Genomic DNA, 27,053 nt, shown 5'->3' on the forward strand with positions numbered 1-27,053 from the left:
ATAAAATGTATACATAACTATTTGTTCTCAAATAGTTATGCCCATAAAACATTACAATATGTATATAATGTGCTTTTGTAATGTACATTTGAATTTCGATGGCATGCCAAGATTCTTCATTTATGGCTTTGATTTACTAAAAAATACATAGGTGGAATTATTGAACAGAAACTTTTAAAGATACCGAATTTTGTAGAAACAATAAGATATGATACTCCTCCAGGCTTCACAGATTATATAGGACTACATTGGCTGCAAATAGAAAAGTTGTGAAATATACAGTAGTTAGATATTAAATAACTGTAGCAATAGATTTAAATACAGATCAGTTCCTCAGAGTGTGCAGTCCTGCTTACGTCCAGGTTACATATCCCGTTCTAATTCTCCATTTCATGACACCTACTCGCTTGTCTCTAAAAGGCCTGGGATAGAGGTGATGTGAATTTCTTTTTCTCATTCCTAATATACTCTATTCGCTCTACTTATTTATCAGCTGTCAGCGGTGTTTGCTTAGAACAGTGTAAGTGCTCATACTCAGGAAATCCCACTGACCAAGTTTCCCTGGACAAATTGAATTCTTCATACTACAGCCCAGCTTGTCAACCGTTTAAACATCCAGATATAGCATTTTATCTATCCAAACATTTAGGATGTTTATAATTATGAAGAGTTTTTATTTATTTATTTATTTGTTTATTTTGGAGACACAAGAAATTTTTCACTTGCCTTCCTGTGGGATGTTCTGTCCCAGGCAACTTCCAAGTTCAAAGCTCATCATTAAATCTGTGCATAAGTTGCACAACATTTACAATTTTAGATTTCTAAAATTCCATGTAGGAATCTGATGAGTCATTGAGCTAGCTCCATCAATACAAAAATCTTGCTCTGACATCCCACTGCAGGGGTTGGAAGGGCAGGGGGTAGTTGCCTCTCTTGTCTCTGTCTTCACTGTGAATACTCACCCACTTATTCTATTTGCAAACTTAAGGCTATTTCACTTAAGTGCTTTCCCAGACAACTATAAATAGGCTCTTGGAAGTGGTAATTAAGTCAGGACCACATTCACTCGCAGGAATTTAACAACTTCTCCTGGCAGAATGCAATTGTTTTTTCCTCCTTCATCCAGGTCCTAGCAATTGGCCACAGAGGATCTGGAACAGTTTAATGGTTCAAACCATTTGCAGCATGATTGTATACTGGCACGTTATTCCTTTTGCCTCGTTATTCATGCTGCTATTAATTTTTATTTAAAAAAATGTTGAGAAACAGACTCAGTCTGAGCTCAGCCTTGTCATATGCCCAAAATAAAATGGGGCAGTGCAAGAGGCCTAGAGGACGCTCAGGTGGGAGGACAAGATGATGAGTGCTAGGGAGATCCTGCAGAGGTGTGAGCAGATAAAATTGTAAACTCAAGTGTACAAAATAAATTGTAACCGCATGAAATTATAATTTAAGGCTTAGTGTACTATATTCACTCTATATCATCCTAGCTTCAGGGATTGCAATGGCTATTTTGCGCTACTTCTGCCTTTGTAACAAGTTGCCATAAGGAAAGAAATAGTTTCTTCACCAAAAAAAAAATAAAATACAAGAGCATTGAAATCTCATACCAGCAAGCTTTACTACATGCGGTGACCACAGCCCATGCACCTCAGCCCCAACTGTTTTTGCCTCCTGGCCTTAGAGTCAGCAGGCGTGCTGTGCCACCCCTTGGTGCCGAGGCCTCCTCCTTGCTGTTTGGGTGCTTGGTGGAAGGCTTCTGGGGGCCTGAAGGATGGAGCGTGTCTTGTGTCACTTCAAAAGGTGGTAAGCATATTCATTCCCCTGCATAAAGCTTTTTAAAAGCAGAAATAGAGAACTTTCTAGATAAATTACCATATATAGGCTTTCTGCAGGATTCCCCGGCACATTTGCTTAGTGACTCCCAATTACTTCACTAACACTGTAGTGCTTGTTCTCACATTGACATCACCGGAGAGATATTTATTCCAGCACAAGATGTTTGCTGTGTAGAATATGCCCAATTTTGTTTTACAAAAGCACATTATTACAGCTCATTTTTCATTTCCATCCAAAGATGTATTGTCTGTGGTATTGCATACTCTTAGGGAAAGAAACAACACAAAACCACCTCCTGCAATCTCCTTTTCTTTTCCTTCTAAAGAAGCATTCCCGTTCACATGCATTCCAGTAAATATACATTCCAGTTTAGTAATACAAGAATAACACTCACAGTGTGCACTGTGATTCTGGTACTGGAGACAAGCTATAAAACCTCTGTAACATGAGACTGACTGTATCAAGTCAAACCAAAATCTATCCAGCCAAATACCGTGTTTCTAACCATGGCCACTACCAGCTGCCCAGAGAAGAAGAACAAATTAAAAATACCGTAACAGTTTTCAAGACCCTTATCCCAGTCTCCAGTGAATTTCAGCTCAGGATGCTCTGACCCAGAGCTGATATCCTTGTATCCCACAGCTCCCTTGGGATTTTCTTTATTGAATTCATTCAATTGTTTTATCAACCATGACATATATGGCAAAGATTTTTACATATGACTTTCGAGAATTATTACCTTTCATTCTGAATCTCTGTGGTGTTAGCAGTCGATGCCTCCTATTTGCCTCAGTAAAGGAAAAAGCAGTCATTCTCTGTCTTCTCCATGCAGTTCCACCATACCCACCTCCACCATTTCTGTGGTGCTTTCTGTGACCTTCCCAGCCTTATGAAGAAAACTCTCCTTTATTTCACTCAGCTTGGATCGAAGTGGTCATTTTCCCTCCACGACACGACTGACCAACAAATTAGAAAACAGCCATGGATAATAGATCCCACTACTCTGTGCTCTCTGAAGTGAAGGCAAAAATACAATTCAATGATTTATTTCGGCCTTTCGGAGCATGTTTCACATGGGGTGGATGTGTGTGGAAGTACTTTATCTCAGGCATCCCAAAGGCTATACCCATTCAGAAAAGCAGAATTCTGTACAGAGTTCCCCAGCATTCCCAGATAAGAAAAAATAGCCATAGTACTATTATTTTGATGTTAATCAGAATATTACATTCATAACCAGAATAGTTCCTCTTGTATAGCAGTCATTGATCTTTGTTCAGGGATATTTTTTTTTCATTTATTTGTTCATTTAAAGTCAATATTTTATAGTGGTGTAACAGATCATTGCTATACACAGGATATGGACAAAGAATTCCTAATGTTCAAACCAGCAACATAGAAATATGCAATATCAGTCTGATGGTTGTTCTTTATAATTTTTGCCCTCCATCATCCCTTAGTAAATACCATCTTACCAAAACTACCTAGACAATTTATCTAGACAGAGGACTTCTTTGCTCTCTGAGAGCTTTTCCAGTTCAGATACTCTCAAGTTCTTGTAAAGTTCACATTAACATTTATATTTGAACTGACCTTCAAATGATACTTTTCAAATACTGCTGGATTAATATTCTCAGTGGATCACATATAATTTTAAGGAAATATTAAAATATGATTTTAATTGCTTAGATTTTTTCCAGTGTTTAAAAATCTGTAATTGGCTTTTAAAATTTAACTCTAAGATCTCTCAGTCCTTTAAAATCAAACTTGTAAAATCAAGGCTATATTTCTTTATTTTATCCTTACTGTAGGAAAATCTGCTAGTTTCTGTAATGGCTAGTATTGTAAAAACCGTAAAGATGCTTAGTATAGCAAAAATACAGACAAAGGAAAAGCATCTGCTGATCTCACTATATTGAAATTAGCAGCATGCTTCTGTCACTAAACAGAGCAATCTGGTACAAAGTTAAATAAATAAATTAATTAATTAGTTATCCATTACCTGGCCCAAAACCTCATCTGCACAGAAAAATCCCTAAGTCAAAGTCAGTACCTTCAGAGATGTGTGATATTGGGAAGACTAGTGCTGAGTTACTCCTTGTTTTATGCCAAAATAAAGTTCAAGATTTGGTCTAGTTTCAAGCAGAGAGAGCTTCTCTTCAGTGCCTGTCTAGAAGCATCCTCTCTGTGGACTCTATTAGCATTGTGGGCATCTAGATTTGGAAGCCCTGGATTTTTATGTCTGTCACACGCTTTGAGTTGCCTGAAGCCAGTGATGCAAATGCTATGCTTTAGTAATATCTGCTGTAAACAGCTGCCCACCATCGTAAAGGATGAAAGTTCTGTGGCAAGGGCAGGGCTGTCGCCCAGTTCTCTAGGGCAGGATGCAGCTGGTTTAATCACTGGACTTTCTCTTGATGCAGTTTCTTGATTCATTTGCTAAACGCTTCCAGCTTCTGGAATGCAAAAGTGAAAAAGGCAAAGTTCTATCAAAACTAAAGCTGAAAGGGTTCAAATGACAGTGACCATGCGGCATAGGAGACTTCTCTGGATGACCAGCATGGTGCCAACCAGTGCTGCTGACGTTAGACTCCACGTAGTCCAAGGGCTGTGTGCTTCCTTCATAATCTCTGACACCAGGATTGCCAGGGGAAACTTTCTGTGGGGGAAAGCTGAGGGACTGCAGCCTTTTCCTTTTTGCATAGACAGTGTCCTGCAGTCATCCAGTCAAAAGATGAAAAGGGAGCTGCCATTCACAATTTCCAGGTCTGGCTACCCTAAAAAGGTGGGTTGCACACAAAATTATTCCTTGGTTTGCAGGTCTCAGACACCACTGTTGCCAACCACTGACATGACTGGGGAAACAAATTAGTAGGCCATTGTGCATTTCATGAAATTGAATCAGTACAAAACAAACAAACAAACAAACAAAAAATAAACAGCATGTGAGATGTGTATGAAGTGTGGTGAGACATAATTTTGACCAATGCCTGATTTAATTTAATTATCAGATCTGATAGAACAATATGGAAGTCACACGGAGGAAAACAAACAAATGAACAAGCAAACAAAAAACAACCAGCAAACAACTTGTTAATTTACAATGTTATTCAGAATGTGATAGTTGTGTATGTGAAAGTTATGGCAGTCCATTGGGTTTCCTGTTGCAATCCCCTTGGCATACATTATTAGTACATGTTTTTCTATAACCACTAACTACTCTGCAGGTTTGGTCAGCACATTTAGGATGGCCAATACTCTGCTGTGAGAATAAAGGAAAGTCTAGAAAGTGAGCAACAACCATTTCAGGCAGCGTTCTCTTTTCTGTTCTGAGACTCCTGACTTTGGTTTCTTTGTTTGCTACGGTTTCAATGTTTTGATAAAGTTTTAGGGCTGTACTGTACTAAATATGCCCCTTGACACAAATGTCAGTGGTATGCTTTGGGGCTGAAATAGAAGATTTTTGCTTTTGGCTGGAAAAATTATAAATGACATTTTTCTTTCCACGGAGGTTATTCCATTTTTTATTATTATTTTTTTTCCTACAAGACAGACTGTATATGAACTAGGTTAATAGCAGCTAATTTTCCTGATATCATTATCCTTTGGGAGTATCATTTTACTAGAAGCAAAATGACATCTAATCCTCCCCCCCACTACCACCATTATTTATTACCACTCTATGAATAGATCTCCTAACTTGGTTTTATTAACAAAAGATATGACTGCATATTTGGTAGTAACTCTCTTGATATCAAGGCAAAAAGCCACAAGATTAGAATCATATTTTCTCAAAAACACTTTCTAACAATAGATAGAATTCGCACCAAATAACATCTTACTAAGAATAGATGGAATTATTGTGTAAAAATGCTTCATGCACAATGGAAAAAATTCCAGCAATTTTGGCTGGGAGGCTATGACAATTTGTGACACACACAAAAAAATAAATAAAAAAGATGATGCTGTCACAAATGCAGAAAAATGTTTTAGCTCTATCAGGGTGCTGCTTGATTGCTTACCCCCAGTTGAGCGTTCCAAATTTTTTTGGAAGAACTTACCTTTCTGACAATTTGCTGCTTTTAGGTAGTTGTCTATCTCCTACATTAAAAACATAGCTGTGACTACTATCTGAGATCAAAAATTGAGCTTACTTTTTCTTTGGAACATCGTTTTTTGAACATGCATCATCTCCTTGTAACTTGCCTTGATGAGGAGGGGCACTTCAGTAATGTTTTCAAAGCCACCCCAGTGATCCTCAAAACGCAGTTTTATGATATCTGCACAAAGTCTGACTGTGGATAGTTTGTAGATAGCGTGCTATGACTACATATCACATTGACTACTACTCTGTTACACCTTCCTCGTGCTCCCCTGTCCCTGGCCACACTGCTTCCTGGCTTGCCTCTTCACACTCCTCCTTCAGCACAACAGCATCCCTAAATGCCAGCCCATAACTAGCATAGTTAGCAAGAGCAGCTTCTTCATGCTCCTTTTTAGCACCCTCCTTGCCTTGTGGCCCCACGGGGGATGTGAGAGCAGGAGCCGAGCTGCTGGCACACCGAGCTGGTACTCGGTGGGTCTCCTTGCTGGAAGCACAGGGGCCTGATTCTGATTTAGTGAGCCTTTGTTCTGCCAAAGGAGCTCAATGTAAACATCCTTGTGAACCCCACTCAGGGAAGTTTAAAGCCTACTGAAGACAAATGGGTACCTTTTATTGGTACGTTCTCACTTAGGTGTATTTTATTTAATGCCTTTTTGTAGTGGTTCTACCGTTGACATCCCAGCCAGACCCAGTACACTTTTGAATTTAATTTTGGGCTTTTCTACCCATATATTTGAAATGCTCTAATGAAATCTGTTTCTGGCAGTTCAAGCAAAATCTGCCAGTTTGAGTGCAGACAGGGCCACAGTCTCAGTCTCCCTGCTGCATTGTACCTCTGATACAAAGGTTGAGCTCTGTGGAGGGCACATCTTAAGGACATAGCTTAATTCCCTTTTACCACTAATCACTCTGTTTTTTTCTCCATGCAAACTTATTGGTCTTCAATATCTTCTCTCATCCTGTATGCAAAGCACCTCTGAATTTCAAAATGTCTTTATAAAGAGTCATGCCTGGAAGCAAATTTTCCCCCTGCTTGGTTACAGCTTCAACCTTCACTTCCCGTATTGGACACAAAATGTAGAACTGCCTCTTTAAAAACAAAAAAAGTTAGCGAGTGCAGCTTGCAGTGATTTTTATGTTCTTTCACATTTTCCTGCCACACTTCCTTTATTTTTGTCTGTCATTAGGTTAATTGTAATTTCATCTGTCATTTTGTTTATCTTTTCTGTACTATGCATACCAATGGCACTGCATAAGGAACTGTTCAAGTGTGTTTATGTTAATAACAACAAACATAGAAGGGATTGTTCTATGTCAGGTGCTATCTTACAGTATCCCATTAAAAGAACAGATTTCCAGTGAACACTGGACACCTGTTTTTCACATTCTTTAGTAAATGACTAATGTTTATATACAAAGAGAAGGTGACATCAATTGCAGACTGTAGCAGCTGGTAATCACATTGCCGAACCCTTCCGAATGTTAGCCAATTAGCAAAACCAACACTTTTCTTTTTGTGAATTCCAACCTTCGGCTTCATTTGCTTGCAGCTAACTCAAATATTACGTGCTGTTACATATAAATATAGGATTACAGTCCGAAGAGCTTCCTGTAGCCAGTTCCCAGAACAAAGTGTGCCCTGTAGACTGATAGCTAAGGTGGAGTGATCGTCGGATTTATCTCGATTGTCATCGCAGAAGACTCCTCCATAGTTTATCAGAGAAAAAGGAGAAAGATCCTGTATGTAAGTGATGGGCAGCCATGCGAGATCCCTAGAGGAGGAGCAAAGCCAATTTCCTGCCTCACTGGGATGGAGGGCAGGCGGAAAGAAGGAGGAAAGGAGATACTTCCACTGTTTACAGCAGAAGAGAAATTCCAGCTTGCACATACCAAGACACAGAGGCCTGACAAGACATAATGGAATTCCTCCTGCCTCAGGAGTCCATGTCAAATTGATCTTTGAGAAATGTTTCAATAAATACATTCCATGAGGAGAAGGTGAAAAGTATTCTTAATCTTCCCAAGAAATGTGCACGGAACATGAGAATCTGAACAAGTATTCTATAGGGAAGAACCTTCCACTGAAATGAAAATCAAGACGGCACACTTAACGCCGTCAAGACACCTTTAGTTTAGAGGGAAACAGATTTTCCATAATCCTACCTAAGTGATGCCAGGGGCAAAGCTAGTGGCATGAGTCATAAACCACAGCCTCCAGTTTGCCTGCTCATGGTGCTGCAGGTTAAAAGCCAGCACAGAAAGCCAACAGAGAAAAACCAGCTAACTGAAGGAAATCCCTTGTATTACAAGGAAACATTGAATTGCAGTCTTCAGGAGTCTTTAAAGAAAGCCAAATAGCCCAACAGTTTATTATGGCAGCACTGAAGTGAAAAATGCATTAATAATTGTCATTATATATGTGCCGATTAAAAGTAAAGCGATTTAATTACTAATATGGATTGTGGGTTTTTATTTCCTGTCTGTAAGAAAAAAAATCTTCTGAATGTGTTTACAATATTGGCCACAGTCCTACAAATTCTTTAACAAGAACTTTACTCTTTCATATCTGTGAAACTACTCACTCACATAGCACACACATTTTGCTGACCAACCCTTATTTGAAATTTATGAACAATGAACATAACTTTTACCTATTTCTTTGTTCTGTCTGTTGATTGAATTCAGTATTTCATGTTACATATTTAGTCATCTTTCATATCACTGTATTTACTGAGAGCTGTCTACATATGACTAAAATCTTTTCCCCAGATTAATATTCCTTAAAGTTCCTTCTTTCCATCTCAATCTACTTTGGAATGCAGGCCTAGACTGAAAACTTACAGCCAGGAAAAATGTTTATGCCAGTAGGCAGGGCACAACACATACCTACGTACACACAAATGCTCCCTCTTGCAGCACAGTATTGCAATTTGTTTCCAGTTTTGTAGGTCTTTATTAGAAAGAAGATTTATGGGTAATGCTTATCCAAAGGAGAGCTGTCATGAGAGCATCTAAGACAAATTAGGTGTAGCCCCATTCATGTTTTCAGCAGCACTAGTCTTGCATAGCTAGTTTTTCCCCTCTGTCTTCTGTCTTGTATTACTCTATCAGTGTTACCTGCTCAGGAGTTTTCCCTTCCATCTCAGTTAAATCTTGGTTTTCATTGGGATAAAATCCTGGAAGATGGAATGTTGGGGTACTTAGAGATATAGTTGTCCAATACTAACATCTAGTCAAAGAAAACTACAAGCTTCTGGTCAAAAGCGGCTGAGCATCAATCAGCCTTAAAGCGTTTGAAAAATCCCAGCCCAAACAGCGTACAAGCAGAGTGTACTGTGCAGTTAGCCCCCCCGCCCAGCTTGCTTAAATCTACGTGAAATGACATCAACTCAAGTAGCATGTAGTTAAATGGTACAGCAAGGGGCAACCTAGGATGCCTTTGATTGTGCTAAGATTTCTGCCTTGTGTTATCTTTGTTCTTCAATATCTAAGTGTCCAAGTCCTTCTGAATGTTTAGCACACAGTTTTAAGTGGATGGCAAGTCTTGACTCTTCTACCCAAATACCTTAATGGTAGATATAAAAGAAGAGAGAATATAAAAAATCAGGTGTTTCCTACCTTGTCAAGGCTCTTTCTATCTGCACCTGTGAGAGAAACAGAAGTTATTTTTAAATAAAAACTCCACCTCCCCCCCACCCCCCACAAAATTGTCCAAAGGAAGGAAGTCTTTGCCAGAAGACTCCACCGTTTGGTTTCCTGTTACTGGCATAAGAAAATTCAATTAATGGTTTGCCTTGAAACAGAACCCAAACATCTCATCACTGCCCATCCAGGCCCTGCTCCAGTTTGGCGTTATTGACCAGATGAAAATGTGAACACCCTGAAATGTTCATGAGAGTTTTGCATGTGATACATACAGCAAGTTTCTCAGTACACAATTTTACAATATCTGCTTTCCTGAACTGTCAACTGTGGAGTGGAGGTTACCAAACAATGGTAAGCACAAGAAAAATGAAAGGGAGAAAGGAGAAAAACCTCACTAACAGAAGGAAACTGAGGTCTTCAGAAGATAAAGATTGTCTTTCTGCCTCAAAAACTGACAAAGAAGTTTTCAATAAATCTTTTTTTTTTTTTTTGGGGGGGGTGTCACAATAGTATGATTTAGACATAAAAAAGAAATTATGTAGAATAAACATACCATTTGTAATTACATTTATCATGAGAGTGACTGTCTCAGCACAGGCTGCAGTAGACAGTGGTCTGTCTTGGTGCCATACTCATCTGCAGTTTCTGGGAGAATGAAAACAGAATAAAGGTCTAAGATTTATGGGACAGTGATGGTCCTATAATAGACCTGTGTTTCTAAGCTTCTTTCCTGGTACAACAAAGTCAAACCTTGGAAATGTTATATTCGATTCTGCCCTCTGATGTATACATAGCAGTACCTTCTCTTGTAATATGGGAACATATGTTTTTCAGGTAACACTAACATGCTTTTACCACACCATAGTTAGTATCATGCAGTGCAGAACAGAATAAGCACCCTAGGAGGTCTCCAACTCAATGCAGCATGCCAGTATTGCATGGTTCAACAAGATTTATGGTCTCAGTCCTGTATAACTGGAGTCAGCTGAATTTCTGAAAATGATTTTCTAGAAACACTAGAACTTTATAGTCAGTACAGTACGACAAAATGTATTGATAGGTCAGAAACATTCTGCATTGTCAGGGGTATCATTACTCTCTAAATTTGATCTCAAGAAATACTTTGTAAACATTGATAATAGTAATATATATATATTTATGTTCAAAGGAAAAAAATAATGCTCAAGTCTTCAAAGTTTGTTAAACTATTTATTATTGTAGTAGAAAAAATATACTGAGTAAACATCACTAATATACCCTGCACCATATGCTGCAAATATTCAGTGAAATTACACAAGGATTTAAAAAAAAAAAAAAAAAAGTATCTGTAAATAGATGAGTTAAATGACTAAATGACTGAAATTACAAGAAAAAGGCCTAGAGGGAAGTAGAGGGTTTATCGCGTATATCCCTCACTGAAATCAATTTTCCAGCACCTAAATCATGAATATCCTGAGAAACGCTTAAGAAACTTTCTCCTGGACACCCGCAGTGGCGCAGCTGTGTGCTGTCTCACCTTGCCCTGCTCATGGTATGCTCAGGGGGTGAGGGTACAATAATTCACCTGACAACCCTCCTCTCTCTGACCTTACGGTCTGGTCTCTGTCTATTGTATTTGCAGGCAGTGGGAGGAGGCAGACTTTTGAGGAAAATGATTAGGAGCTGGGCTTCCAGATTAGGCTCTTTCTATGAATTACAATGGGAAGAGCTCTGTGTCTTGTTATCCAGAGGAAGGCCTGGGCAGCTGAACTCCTTTGAAGTGTGTGCACGTGCGTATGCGTGCGTGCATCTCTCCCTCTTCTTCTCCATCTGGTCCAAAGACAGAGCCCCTTTCTTTCCCATGCAGACCATCCTGGTCTTCAAGGCCTGAACAGGGAGAAGGAAGCCACCATAAAGACATTTATTTGATCTCAGCGGTGCGTGCTGGAAATTTAGTGCTTTATTAAAACACTGGTTTAGCTGCCACGAGTACTAACGCGGAAGCTTAAATACACCTTCCTTCATGAAAGTCTTCATTGCCGAGGCATAAATGAAGGCGTAGAAATTAAAATGCTGTGTTCTAGGAGAAATACATCACCCGAAGAGCCGTTTAGGGCCAGGCTGGGGGGTTTCTCCATCGCTCAGCCCCCCACCGCGGGCCCCCATTGGGAGCAGAGAGGCGTGGGGCTGCTTGCTCCTGGGGGGGAGCGCTGCTTGGCTCTGCTGCCCTCTGCTGCCTCTTCAGCGGCACGGCACGGCACGGCACGGCACGGCACGGCCTAGCACACCTCAGCACATCACAGCACATCACAGCACAACACACCACAGCACGGCACGGCACGGCACGGCACGGCATGGCCTAGCACACCTCAGCACATCACAGCCCAGCACAGCCCAGCACAGCACAGCATGGCACAGCACGGCACGGCACGGCCTAGCACACCTCAGCACAGCATCACCCCATCCAGACCCCAGCTCTCTACAGCACTGGCATAAGCTCTCGACTTATCTTTACTAAGAACCTAACCATGTGTTGCGTTAAAAGTATTTATATATCTTTTTAAATGGCGGGTCTTCCTGTCTTGTTTTGCGGCCTTCTGAGCAAAACAACCCTTCTGAGCCTTCAAACTCCCTTCTGCATGAGTTATGAATACAATAAATCCCAAAGATGCTGTTATTGTGCCAGGTCTTCAAATCCTTCTGAAATTTTCCACAGTGGCCGTGTACGTAGCAGTAGCCATGAAGTTAGACAGATGAGGAAAGAGCAGTGAACTCTCAAAGCCCTTAAAGCTGGTGATTGGCAGTAAATATGCAGGTATGGACATCACCTGGCCCTTTATATATAGCACAAGGCTCATTGCAGAGCATGTCAGGGCCTCTTGAGGATTTCAGAGGCTTTTTTATTGGCAACTGCATGCTCGTAGCACCCTGGATGACTTCACAATGATGCAGCACACCCCTTGTTTCAGGTCTGTACAGCCCTGATACAGAGTGGGTGTATTTGGTGCGTATTTGGGGTGACTCTTCTGATTTAGCCTGTTCAAAAATTAAGCAAGTTCACACTTACCAAAACCTCTCTGCAATACAAAACAATGGTGCTAATCATATACAACATATGTGACTTTGTATTGACCTGCACATTTACAATAAAGTTTGCCATGTTCAGAATATGTCAGGGTAAGTACTCATGCGTGTTGGTGCCCATCTGCTGAACTCCCAGCTAGTTTTCTTGTTGAGTCATTTGCAGGTGTGTACCTTCTCTCACAGGTTCAGTCAAATGCAAGAAAATGGAGTGCTAAAGCTACTTATTTTTGCTGTATTATAAAGACTGGGGTTGTGACTTGGCTGCAAAAAGAAGCTAGGCAGCTGCAGCGGGATCACAACCACACTGTCTAAGGTTCCTTGTGCTAAACAATCCTCATGTCAGCTATATCTTGGATTTTTTGTAATCAATCAATAATAATATATTACTGTCAAAGACAAAAATGCTGAGTCTGAAATGTAAGATATCACCATCCATTAACTGTAATGATGTAAAGGCATTCGGTCTTTTATTGTTCTTACATGCCCACAGTATCTGACTGGAATTTAGTGAGGTCAAGCTAATGTGAGGACTAGCTATGAGATGCTGTACTGCAGGAGGTAGGAGGCACAACACGCTGCTAGAGGACACCCAAAGCTGAATTCTCCTCCCAGTTATACAGATGCAACATCTGTGTTACAAATGACAGAATCTGCTTACCCAAGGTGTAGATATATTCAAGCATGTCACGTGAAGAACTTTGATAAAAGTAACTGATAGAAGGCTAAAGTTTTTTTTAAGGTCCAAAAGCAACATAGTGTGAGGTGCCATTCCATCCTCTGCCAAGCACAGGTACCCTTCACTCTGATGTCTCATTTCCAGAGATTTCATGAACCTTCTGCTTTAAAGGTTCAGTTTGAAACTGGCTAGCAAAACTAAAGATATGGATTTTCTCAATGAATTGTTAAAAGATCCATGCTAGCCCTTACAAAATTACAGCTTTGCTATGGAAGATATCAGGGATGTGAGAGAGGCTGGTGTCAGGTTTTTGTTGCAAAAGTTCTTTTAGAAATACACAGTCTTTCTCCCAGACAGTCCCAGAGCAACTATTGCTAACAAATACTTTCTCTGAATGTCATGAATAAAATCCATAGCTCAAATCCACAAGGAGGGCAGGTTTGTGCTAAGTTGGCAGAAATAATTAGAAATAATTTTCTTTTTTGTGTTTTCAAAAGCCCACATTTGGTTGGATATAATATTGGCCACACAGAAAAACAAACATTTGTTGAAAAATACAGTGCGTGTGATGAATGCAACTTTAGAGAAGGAAAGGACTGGGTTCTGGGGTCATCCAAAATGAGAAAGTTGCGTGTTTCTGACCCACAAAGATTTAATGATACCCGAAGTTCTGTATTGAGCAAGAGCCCAAGACTTTTGTGACCAGGTAGGCCACTCCTGATAAAGCCCCAGACTCAATAAACAAGATCCACCCACATCTCTGCAATACCCTAAAATCCAGCAGCTGCAGACAGAGCACATTTGGCTCTCATCAAGTGGATCCGGCCCATCACAACACATAGTGACGGCTACTTTAAAAAATGCAAGCAAAGATATTAATCACCATTTTCTGTCATAAGAGCATATTTCTTTTTCAAGTGGGTGACCTGTGTTTGAGGCCCTCCTTATCTTCAGCAGTGAGAAAGATTCTGTGGCTAGCACTGCTGCTGAGCCCCCAACTGTGCAGCCCAGCTTTTCTGTGTGATACAAGCCTTGCATTTCTTGCTGTTGGGTGACCCCGATTCAGCAGAATGAACAGAGGAGTAGGATGTCCCTGGAGTTTCCAAACATTTAATTCTGTGTGGTATTTTGCTCTGTGCGTAAGGTTTCAGAAAGTGCTGTGGGTTTTGTTGTTGTTTTGTTTTAACTCTGATTGATGAGTAACATTGAATTTTATTCCTATTCACTGTGCTGGGAACTAAGTTGTAAGAACTCAGTTTTCTGGGCCTCTAAAATTCACACATTAGGGCAAGTTAACGTGTGGGCATCCAAACTTGTGACTGAGATTGACATCTAGACATTCTTCATCCTAGCCTGCATTTCTAGCAGGTAAGCCAAAGAAGTAGTTTCATTATTGCTTGATTTCACTCCAGTGGGCTGCATCTATTAAAAAAAAAAAAAAAGTCCTAAAATGATCATGTTAATATTTTAATGTTGATGTTTAACCAGAAAATGATAAACTAACTTATTTAATCAACATTGAAATAGTTAAGGAGGTAAATTTGCATTAAAGGAATGCGGCAAGGATCCATGGATGGCAGTCGCAAGTCAACAGTACTGCAGTTGCATCTGTGGTTTAGAACACACGAACAAACTATTTTAACAGGGATCTTTCTCTTTTAAGATTTTTGCTTAAATTCATAAAAAGGAGACTTTCTTTCATGCCTTTCATGAGCATAGAAACTCTCTCAGTTGAGATCCACTCCTTTTCAGATTTTACAACTTCCTTCTGCAAGAATCCCCAGGCTTAAGTCAGTTATTCCTCTCAATAATAACCTGCCAACCTTTTTGTCTGAAGTAGTACAATTTGGTCCACCAGAAATACCAATAATAATAATTTTTAAAAAAGAGATAATGAGAGCTTGCATGCAATACAAGGAAAGTATTATTTGTCAAGTGATCAGAAAAGGGGATTCAGATAACTAGAACAGGCATCACAAATTACATGGTTGTTTTTTATCACAATCCTGTTACCAGCTGCTTACTTTGAGAAGGCTGAACGAAGGTTAGTACAGTTTTTAAGCATGTGCAATTTTTGTTAATTGGTTTCATTTTATGATGTCAGCTGATAATCTTTTCCCAGTGATGATTTGGCAAAAAGAAGCCTGTCCTAAAACAAAGCTGGTATCTGTAGCTACTTGCTCACTACTCACCCTTAATGACATTAAATCACCGATCCTTAGTTCAGCCATCCAGGTGTTGTATGAACAATGCAAACAATTTTCTGAGCACTTTCTGAGCAGACATGAATGCATCTCCTAGCAGCTCCCGTCTAGCCATTGCACAAAGATTAGATCACTTACCGCAGGAGCTGGGTAACAACATTTTTGTGGTTCCTAATCCAGACTTTGGTCACTAACACCAATCCACCAAAGCAGACTGATACAAAACACTTGTGATTTGTAAAACCTTGAAAGCAGAAGCTGCTCTTGTCAATTCTATCCACTTTGCTGTAAAGTGTTTCTGCTTTAAAAGAGGAAGAATTATTTTTCACTGGGACTTCTTGCTCTCTTGTTTACTTGCCGGCACTAAACTCATCAGGGAGAGCATTTGTAAGCTCTTTCTGAGAGCTGTGTTAACTTGGGCTTCCTCTGCTGGCTTTTCAGTAACTGAACATGATTTCTAAGATCTTGTGCAAACAATGGATTAAACTAGCTTTGGGATTAAATCTTCCTGTTGCAGCGTAATTCATCAGACTGCAGTGAATGGACTGTGGTGAAGAGATAAATAAGGTTGAGAGCAACTAACGTGGACATATCTTCTCAGGATGAAGAAAATGTTACCCAAAATAAGTTGTTGGTCATACAATTACAAACCTCTCTAACTCCAAAATTAATTTCCAAGCAAGACTTTGATAGGTCTAACCAGACGAATAGTAGTACAAAGACAGGAACTGCCAATGCTCATGTGTGCTGCAAAATATCCTTCATATGTCTTGTATAAATCTGCAGTCATATGCATTCTCTCCACTACCAGATGTACTGACTCTAAGCACTCCAGGTTTGTGTGTTAGGTTCTCAGTCAACCATGAAATCAAAGCCCAGCTAAATTATCTCTCTGTGTAACTCATTATTTTTGTCTTCCTTCTGAATCTGAATTTCTGAAGTAAAACTGTCCATTCTCATTTTCTGAGTAAAACACCATACCAGGTTGAATTCTATATTTTATGTAGCACCAGACAGATTTTATCCTCTCATATTCCCTGTCTTTGTTAAACCACCTTTCTCTTTCCCTTTCTGCTTCTCTCATCTTCATTCACATTTTCCTGTCTGGTTCACAGTCCTGTCCTCAGTGACTCACTCATCTTTCTTTTCTTACCCCTCACTAACCTTTTTCTTATAATCCTTCCGTTTGGTGTTGCCATTCTCATATACCTCTCATGGTTTCTCCTTTATTCCTCATATGTTCATTTATTCTTTTATCTCACTTTTAATCCTCAGTTTGCATTGGTTGTTTAGACAAGAAAAAATCTTTTTGATCTCTTAAGGCAGAGGAATGGCCATTCCAAAAAATGGTAGTTTTGGTTTAGGTCATTTTAAGAGAATTTGAGGTTTTTATTGTTGTTGTATTTTCTAGAAACACGATGATTTGCAAATAGAATAAAGGGATAATTTTGGTGGCATGGACCTCTGGAGCTCATCTGCTCCAAAACCTCTGATAATTTTGGATTTAGATCAGGCTGCTCAGTCCAGATTTGAATGTCTCCAAAAACTGTGTTTTTGTAACCTCTCTGGGAAGCCTGTTCTAATGCTTACCTACCCTCATGGTGAAAAGACATTCCTTTTACCTTGTCTGAATATCCTTACTGCCACTGGTATCTGTTCCCTGTTACACCACCCCTGTGAACATTAAAGCAGGGCTGGGCTCCATTTTCTCCACCAGCTCCCACCCAGAAGAGAAAAAGTGCAGCACGACTCCCTTGGCCCTCTGTTCATAGGACTGAGGACACCACTCCACAGTCCCTCCTGGCATGCCATGCTCCAGTATCATCCACAGCACAAAAAGCAATTTTCTGATAAGAACCACGATTTCAGCCTCAGCCTTTCCAACACAGAGCTTCTATTTTTCTTGTTCACAAAAGGCATTGTGTTAATGATATGTAATTTTTACTAAGCAGGCCTTAAATATGTCTTTCATTTATCAAAAAAAAAAATCCATCAATGCAATAGATGTTTTTTTTCTATGCAGTTGCTTTTGCACTTTGCATTGTCTGACCCTTCTTCTGCACACATATAGCTAGTCATCCAGTGACACAAGGAAATCATATAAGTTAATGGTGAAAATTATTTTAGCTTAAATAATTCACACAATGTTTTTACCAGATATTACATTTTACTATATATTTTTAATTCATTATAATTAAATTATTTTATTTTAATATATTATAGGTTAAAATATATTGTAGTTTATATTGTATTACATACTTCATTTAAGATTCATTATATATATTCACATCAGAAAATATTTTTAAAATTTAAGGCCAAATTTTTCTACAAACTTTGTCTTAAAATGAGAAAACTTGACAATCCTTAGACAGTCACATTGCACATCAGAGCTTAGCTGTTTTAGCTTAATATTAAAGAACAATCCTGCAGGCTGCTGAATACTTACCTAAATTCCACGTGACATCCATGATCAGACTTCTGGAAGACCCATTTTTCAGGCTCAAAGCTTAAATTCTCTTTTCACACTCAGGTTCACTTTGCTTACACCTGCTCCAGAGTACTTTGTATTTGCTGCCGCACAGACGGTGTTTCACTGTAATAAGACGGATTTCCTAATGAACTGCTAGGTCTCCAACAGGCAAGCAATGCTTTTGTCAGAAGCAATATTTTCTATTCAATAACTACCTTTAGACAACTGCTGTTTAAGTGTTCGTGTAAAAGCTTGTGAAATTTGTGGCCAAAACTCCTCCTGGAACAGGACACAGGTGGTGCCAATGCTTTCTTTGAATGGTTTGATGACCAGCCTTGTGAAAGAGAGAGCAGCACCTGACAGACACCTCAAAGGCCTGGAGTGAGCAGTCCTGGAAACTGGAAGGGCCCTGGAAGCCACCAGCTTTGGTCACAGTCTGCATTGGCTTCGCAACCATTTGGACTATGAGCAAATCAAGCAAAGTTTACCATGTACAGCTGCAAAATGTAACTCTCAGAATTCTTGGGCTATCACTGGAAATGAGGCTATTTATGGAGAGATGTGCTGGCAGATATAAACATTTCTCAGAAATAGCAACAAGAAGATAAAGCTTGAACACTCTTGCAACTAATCTCATGGGTAAGTTCGTGGGGTATGCTTTCACAGTCTGTAGTCGTAGAAAGACAGGATAAATTGGCATGTGCTGAGCTCCTTCCTGCCAGAGGGTTATTATACTAGTTAATTTTAAACCCTTACATTAAAAAGTACAGCCATTTCTGCAATCCCATTTTATTCCTATCATAGGTTTTTGGTTTTGTTTTGTTTTTTATTCAAAGCTACACTTATCATTGTCTGTCCTCCGGTATGATGCAAGGCAGCATTTCTGCATGAACTAGGGCAGGTTAGTCCTAACAAGGTGCTATCAAACAAAGCACCCCTTATCTGTTTTCTAGTCAAGAGTCCACTGGTACGTCATTTGGTTTCAACAGGCAAAATTCAAGTAAATGAACACTGAATTTACATATATATGGAAAACAACAACAAAAAACAGCAACAAACAAAGCAAAGGCCACATATGCAGAAGGTCACTTCAGAAATAACTCTCACTGGCTACACTCAGCTCCCCAGCCGAGACACAGCAGTGCTTCACAGTCTCAGAGCTAGCTAATGAGGAGTAGTTCTTTGGGTAAAAAACGTTCATGGCCCAACTTGTTTCTGTTCCCCTGAATTCAAACAGAAAATTACAAATGCTGCTGAAGGGCCATGGCTGAATCCAGAGAGCTCCTCGAGCAGGTGGGGTCACTTGGCTGCTGTGTTTATCTTGTAGTTACACCACTCATTTCTTACAGGCATCTGAAGCCTGTATGAACAGAAGGAATCTTGGCATCCAGCACCACAGCATGTGCATGTTCAGAGAAAGGGCCCCACTCATCAGCAGCAGGACGAGACAGCAGGGCTGCACCTTCCAGGACAGAAACTGCAGCTCACGCACATACATACACTAAAAAACATTTTCAGTATGCCTCAGCTACGAAAAAGGTGATATGCGGATTTTGACCATGTCTCTTATAAAAATATCTTAGAACAAGGACCATAAGCTTTTCCTGGTGCTCCCAGGATCACAGCAGCCAATGAAAGGAGCAGAGCAGCCAAGGTTTCATGGGAGACAGCATCTTCACTGAGCCCAGCGCTGTGACAGACCTATACATGCTGGAGGAGAAGATGGAGGTGTTGCTGGTATGCCACACTCAGTGCTGCATGCAGGCGATGACCCCCAGCATCCAGCCCAGCCTGCTCAACACCAGCCAGCTGGAGGTGGCTCTTAATAGCCAAACAGGGCACAGTCTGGTGACCTCTGCGAAATCCCTCTCTTTTTTCCCTGCTTTTGCCTCTTTTCTTGCATGACACCCTTCTTCTGCCTCTTCTCTGTTAGTAACATCACAGACAGCTTCATGCAACCGGGGGACTTCGGCATCTCTGAGCACAGGTTCAGAAAGCAAACAAAATGCAGTGGTCCAGCTGACCTATTTCAGTGCCTTCTGTGGCTCCTACCATACTAACCTTTAACGTACTTATTGCCGTAACTTTTTGTGGCTACTATCTTCAGTTTACAAATAGGAATCTGTCGTAAGGAATGACTATGGTCCAGATTTTACACATATTTGTAAAGCATTGAGATCTACTACAAATAATTATTCTGAAAGTTGCAGAGGGACAGCCACTAAGCTTTTCAGTAGGACTTCTGAAAGTCCAGTAAGTGGATGGCCACATCTTTACATGGGCAGATCACTAGAAATGTGGCTTTAAGTGATTTGAAATTCAGCCCAAGATCTAGTCCTTTCTTTTGACCATGGCTAGCTGTTGGATATTGCACAACTCTTCCGAGAGTATAAAGATGAGAAGCTGTTTCAGCCTGTATTTCCATCATCCTCACTACCCTGCAAAGTTAAAATAATTCCAGTTCCACATATAGCTCTTGTCTTTGAAAACCCTTATTTTGAGACAGATGAAATGCATCCATATTGGCCAGTTTATTCCCATACTTTTGATGTGCTGTTCAGCAATATCACTGGTATTTCCACTCATCACAAAACTGAATGCTTCACTTCCAGTTCTGTTGCGATAAGGGATTTTCCCCCTCAATTTCAATGAGCCAGCAGCTGCAATATACCTACACGGTAGATGCAATGACTCTGGTTTTCAAATTCCCATATGAATCATAGAACCATAGAATAGTAGAACGGCTTGGGTTGGAGGGACCTAAAGACCAGTTCCAACTAGTTCCAACACCCAGCCATGGGCAGGGACACCTCCCACTAGACCAAAGCCCCATCCAACCTGGCCTTGAACACTTCCAGGGTTGGGGCATCCACAGCTTCTCTGGGCAACCTGTTCCAGTGCCTCATCACCCTCTGAGTGAAGAACTTCCTCCTAATCTCTAATCTAAATCTCCCTTCTTTTAGTTTAAAGCCATTCCCACTCGTCCTGTCACTATCTGCCTGAGCAGATAACCTCATGAGGTTCACATGGGCCCACTTCTTCAGCCTGTCCAGGTCCCTTTGGATGGCATCTCTTCCTTCTGTTGTGTCAACTGCACTACTCAGCTTGGTGTCATCTGCAAACTTACTGAGGGTGCACTTGATCCCACTGTCTATGTAGTTGATAAAGATATTAAACAGCACTGGTCCCAGGACAGACCCCTGAGGGACTCCACTTGTCATGGGCCTCCACCTGGACATAGAACCATTGACCACCACTCTCTGGATGTGACCTTCAAGCCAATTCCTCATCCACTGAATGGTCCACCCTTCAAGTCCATCTCTCCAATTTGGAGACCAGGATGTCATGTGGGACCATGTTGAAGGCCTTACAGAAGTCAGTCTTCCCTTGTTAACTGCTGCTGCCACTCCATCATAGAAGGCTACCAGATTGGTCAGGCATGATTTACCCTTGATGAAGCCATGCTGGCTGCCCCAGATCACCTCCTTGTTCTGCAGGTGCCTTGACATTGCTTCCAGGAGGATCTGTTCCATGATCTTTCCAGGCACAGAGGTGGGGCTCAGCAGTCACTAGTTCCCCAGGTCCTCCTTTCTATACTTTTTAAAAATGGGAGCGATGTTTCCCTTTTTCCAGTCACTGGGGATTTCACCTGATTGCCAGGACTTTTCAAATATGATGGAGAGAGGCTTGGCAACTCCATCAGCCATTTCCCTCCGGACCCTGGGATGCATGGCATTGGGCCCCATAGACTTGTACGTGTTAAGTTCCATCAGGTGGTCTTCACTTACAGTGGGAGGGACTTTGTTCCCCCAGCCCTCACCTACAGATTCAGGGAAAGAAGAGACATGGGAGGTCTCACTGGCAGTGAAGACTGCGGCAAAGAAGTTGTTGAGTACCTCAACCTTCTCTGTATCTGTCATTACCAGTTCTTCCTTCTCATTCATCAGTAGGGCTACACTCTCCTTGGCCTTCCTTTTCTGAGCAATGTACCTATAGACTCCCTTCCTGTTATTCTTTGCATCCCTTCCCAAGCTCAGTTCCATCCATGCCTTGGCTTTCCTGATCCCATCCCTGCACATCCAGACAACATCCCTGTCCTCTTCCCAGGGCACTTGTCCCTCTTCCACTGCCTGTACATTTCCTTCTTGTGCCTCAGTTTGACCAGCAGGTCCTTACTCCGCCATCCAGGTTGTCTGCCTTGCCTGCTTGCTTTCTTATGCAGGGGGATGGAGAGCTTTTGTGCTATAAGGAAAGCATCCTTAAAAAGTTGCCAGCTGTGTTGAGCTCCTTTGTCCCTGAGGACAGTGTTCTATGGGATCTCATCCACTGGATCTTTAAACAGGTGGAAATTCGCTCTTCGGAAGTTCAGAGTCCTGACTTTGCTCTTTGCCAGGCCAATATTCCTTGAGATCACAAACTCAACCATGGTGTGGTTGCTGCAGCCCAGACTGCCTCCAATCTTAACCTCTTTAATGAGTTCATCTGCATTGGTGAGTACCAGGTCCAGTAACGCTTCTCCTCTGGTTGGTTTGTCTAGTACCTGGACCAGGAAGTTATCCTTGACACACTCCAGGAGTCTCCTGGACTGTTTACATATGCATTCTCTTCTACTTGCAGTATTTTTTCATTAGGCCATTTGGGACAGACTGGGGGAGCAGGTACCTGGCAATATTTTGAGAATGTTAATTAAAAGCAGGAGGCAATTTTTCTCAAGTGCCACTTTATCCCATAATGGGTCTGCATATTCAGCTTTTGTAAAACAGCTTGCACATCAGTAACCTTGGAGGGTGTTGGACCACTTAAAATTTACATGCTTCTTCAAAATATCATTCCAGGTATTAATCTTGTGCTTAGTCTTTTCCACATACATCCCAAGAGGAAGGGGGTAATGTGGCTTTCTGTGAACTGGATCTTAACAGTTTGTGCTGTATCCCATTCCAAATTATGAGTCACTGTTTATTGGTGTTTATTGGTTTTATAATTCTGAGATGATATTAACTTAGGTTTTCGTGACTGATGTATAGTTGGTTTTGATAAAATTATTGGCAGCCAATACACTTTGAAGCACCATGCTAATTATTGAACGATGTCACCATGCAATGGAAATAAATATCTGAGTAGTGGTAAGCGAATACGTTGGTTGAAAAATATATATTTATGAGCTGATGCTGGATCTGACAATACAGATGTTGACAAGAATGACAGGAATTCCAGTTCAGCTTTGAAAAAGGTATATTTTCGCAGAGAACATGTCTCTTCTGGGATCCTTTAATTTAATGTACATTGGTTTCCTATTTTAAGAAAACAATTCACTGTTAAAACACTATGCCAGCTAGACTTACATTTTTTAAGCAAAAACTCTTTGTCCTGAAGTATTTTAATGGCCTAAAGAGCAGGAAATTGTCTGTGACATTTCAGTTTTTCCATTCTAAGGGAAAATTGTCCAAGGCCTAAAAATAGCTCCCTTGAAAAACACCCTCACTCTCATCATTGTAATATACCATAAGCCATGTGACAACAAAGACATTTCTTTCTGAGACTAGCATTGTTTTTAATAAACTAAAGAACTTAAAGTCAGCAATTAAGATTGTCTACATGTAAAACTGCTGACGTGAATAAAAAATGTTGTTTATTGACTTAACCCAAATAATTTTATGACCTACTTTGCAGTACAATGTCTCTAGTTCCTTCCTCTTCCTTAACATTAACTCAAATGATGTTAGTCAGAATTACATATTGACCTGGGAAGAAAATCTCAGCAGACTAGTGCTATTGGCCTGTTTTACCATTAGAAATTTTTCAGATTCTCCCACTATTTAAGCACCCATTTTTGAGAGGAGTATTTAATACATTTTCGTCTGTGGCAATAAATAGACAGGTAAGGTAGATAGCCTGCATAAATAAGGTTAACAAAATGTATTGTGTGATACAATAGTGCCAAGGAGTATGTTCTGCAGGTCAGAGATGGATGCCTTATCATTGTGTCTGGATATCCAGCAGATTTGAAAGAGAGTTTGGGTATTTAGATCAGCCCCAGCAGTGCATTCAGGCATGTGAGCTAATCACAAGACACTTGTTTATTGTCAACTCAGAAAAAATAAAGCACGGCTGGTTTGTACATATAAACTGAGGCCAGCCTGGAGACATTCCTAGACAGGGTGGAACCCACAGAGAGAGCAGTGCTGTCACTGGAGATGCAGCAGGTCCCAGTCTGCACTGAAGCTGAAGATGTAGCTTCATGATATGATCTCTTCCATGGTGAAATTTGCTTGTTCTTGCCCCTTTTCTCTCTCCCTCAAGGCGCTGACCACACAACCCTGTCTTTGCACTGCAGCTCACTGCCTGTCCTCAGTTGTGCTACTGCAAATGATGGTGGAGAGGGACATGCTACAGACTAGCTCCCTACAGTAATCTAGACTGAAAATAGCCTTCCAGAAAATTTTTGTACTTTCTGAGTTTTAAATCCAAATCATTTCAGGTGTCTGATTTTGTAGGCAATCCTAAAAATAGCTGTGCAAGCCCAGCTGAAATGGTAACATACTGAACTACTGCAAGGTAGCTTAACTTTTTTAACTCTCTAACTAACATATCATGAAAGTTTGCAAAAAGAAGCTGTGCCTCCTTGCTTGTGAAGAAAAAAAATCACAGGAGCTTTACTTTCCTCCAAACCAAAATCTTCATGAATGTAAACGTTCACTAGAATTTAATGAATTACACAGCCTTGGGGGATCAAGATTAGATGGACATGATCCCTTTGAAACCAATGGAAGTTTCGCCTCTTCCTTATTTTCAGCTAAGATTTATTTTCTCCTATCTTTTCTTCAGGGAAGGACTGGAATTTTTAATATCCTCTTGTATTTGACTATAAACCACAAGTTGTTATATATCAAAGTGTAATCTGGACCATGTAACTATTGATAGACGCCTGCATTAGAAACCTTGGAAGCACGGTGGGAAAGGACATCAAGAGCTTCTCCTAGATCATAGCCATAGACATATCTATGTCATGCACGGCAGTATTTGTCTAAACTTATTTTTAGTAAAATATAATTTTTAAAAAGGACACGTCCCCTTAGGTAATCTATGCCAGTGTTTGGCTAGGGATTTTCCTCAACACCTCATCTGAACATTTGACCCACAACAAATGTTTTACAATCACAGATCAGGACAGACCAACAGAATCCCTGGTCGAAACAGCTGTGGCAGCAATGCAAAAAGTTGGTGTTCATGTGTTATTGTTTGTTGCTTTCTCTTTAAGCCAAGAAGAATAAGTGTGAACCCAACAAAGTCATTTAGTAAATATAGATAATAAATACAACTGGGGTTGTATTTACATATGTGAGCTCAAAAAAAAAGTTGTGAAAACACTAATTTTCTTTTAAAGTTCAAGTTCCTTGCCAGGAAATATTGGTCTTTTATTAGTGTGGGGAAATGCCGGCATAAACACATGGATACTTTTTTTTTTCTTTACAACGACAATAAGATAAAATCTAATATCATTGTAAGCACTGTGGGAAGAGAAAACAGTTCTATTGACCTGCACATCTAAAAAGAAACATGTCAATGTAGTGTAGGATGTTTAACAGATATCAAACTAGAAACAACTTTGAATAAACAAAATATCAAATCATGCACCTTCATTGAAGCACCATTTGAAAGTGCTTTGCGGCACTGCAAACAGCCCAAAGATAAACAACTGCATCTCATCAATTCCAAATGGTGAGATAGGCTACCATTTCAGAAAAGATGGGAAGACCAGAGAGGGAATGAACGTGCTGTAGGAATTCTGTATAGGAAGTCAGTAGAGCAAAGACAAGACTGTGTGGAAGATGTAGAGAATAAGAATGGAATGCTCTAACAAGATGAGGTAGTAATAAAGGACTAAATTCCTTATATCTGTGTGTTTCTAATAGGTTCATTTGGGATGAAACTTAAGGCAGAAATGAACAAGTAAGAGCAGTCTTGGTGGGACAAAAACAAGCAATATTAACCAGGATCCGGGGAGAAAGCAAGCAGTAGACAGAGGAGCTGCTGATGGTTTAAGAACTTGGACAGTTACCTTCTCCCTAAAAGTAAGAAGAGGAGAGAATTGCAAAAGGTTGAGTTGCTTCTCATTCTTTGTCTCCAGAATTTAAAGACAGCAAAAGTACTCACCATGAGTAACAACCACAAGCAATATGAACTGTCTTGCCAGCATTTTATATTTTACTGTTATGTACAAGGTTATTTTATTTTATTTTTAAATTTTATTTTCATTTTTTTCTCTGAATCCATGAGAAAATGGATAATTAAAACAGTAAAAATAAATTGCTTAGATTCTTGTTGCATTTCTTTGAAACCGCAATCACTTTTTCTGGAACCTGTTTTCAGTAATCATCGGATTGTCAGCACTGTCTGCTCATCCCTCCCAACCTTTTTATTTTTGTTCGTTTGTTTGTTTCCTTTATTGATGTGTTTGGGGCCTCTCTCCCTTCCTCCTACGTGAAGTTTGGTTGTGTACACATGAGTTAGCAACTGTAGTTATTACAGTCATTACAATGAATTAAAAGAAACAGATTTTTTAGGGAGCATGTCATCTTCCAGCTACTCTAGGCATCTATTTTGGATAGATGTCTTTTTCTGTCTAGACTGTCTTTTTCTTTGCACTGACTATAAACAAAGACTAAAGTGACTGATTTAGGTACAGATGTCTGCATCAGGTTAGATGAATCATACTCGGAAAGTTGTACTGAATATTCCCAACTACTAAGAGCACTGATTTTGGCAGCAGTTTTGTAATAACTTGTAGAAGAAGTTTCCATCTTTTGCAACACCTTTGGATTCAGTGAAGTGTCTGATGAAGAAGCATATGCTTGCAGACTTTTTGGCTCTGCCCAGGTGAGGAACTAAGAGCGCACCTTGCCCACAGGCAAACATGTTGCAACATAAAATGCAAATAGCTTGGAAGAAAAACAGAAGCATTAAAGACACAGCTCTTTACGTGCCCTAGAGCAAGAAGAGAGACTTGCAAGAGCTTTGTAAGACAATTCAGCAAAGACTCATTTGACACAACTG

The 27,053-nt window shown here is 40.2% G+C and overlaps 1 long non-coding RNA gene across 1 annotated transcript; it reads right to left on the reverse strand.

Moving 5' to 3' along the window:
* Positions 1–3,100: 3,100 nt before the first annotated feature.
* Positions 3,101–19,061, reverse strand: LOC136786876 (uncharacterized). Its single transcript, XR_010826407.1, has 4 exons — positions 18,215–19,061; positions 17,976–18,122; positions 10,140–10,231; positions 3,101–9,585 (listed from the first exon to the last, which is right to left on the reverse strand). It is a non-coding gene; the product is annotated as an uncharacterized lncRNA (long non-coding RNA).
* Positions 19,062–27,053: the final 7,992 nt, after the last annotated feature.

The sequence above is a fragment of the Anser cygnoides genome, chromosome 1 (assembly GCF_040182565.1).
Source record: "Anser cygnoides isolate HZ-2024a breed goose chromosome 1, Taihu_goose_T2T_genome, whole genome shotgun sequence".
NCBI classification, from domain to species: domain Eukaryota; kingdom Metazoa; phylum Chordata; class Aves; order Anseriformes; family Anatidae; genus Anser; species Anser cygnoides.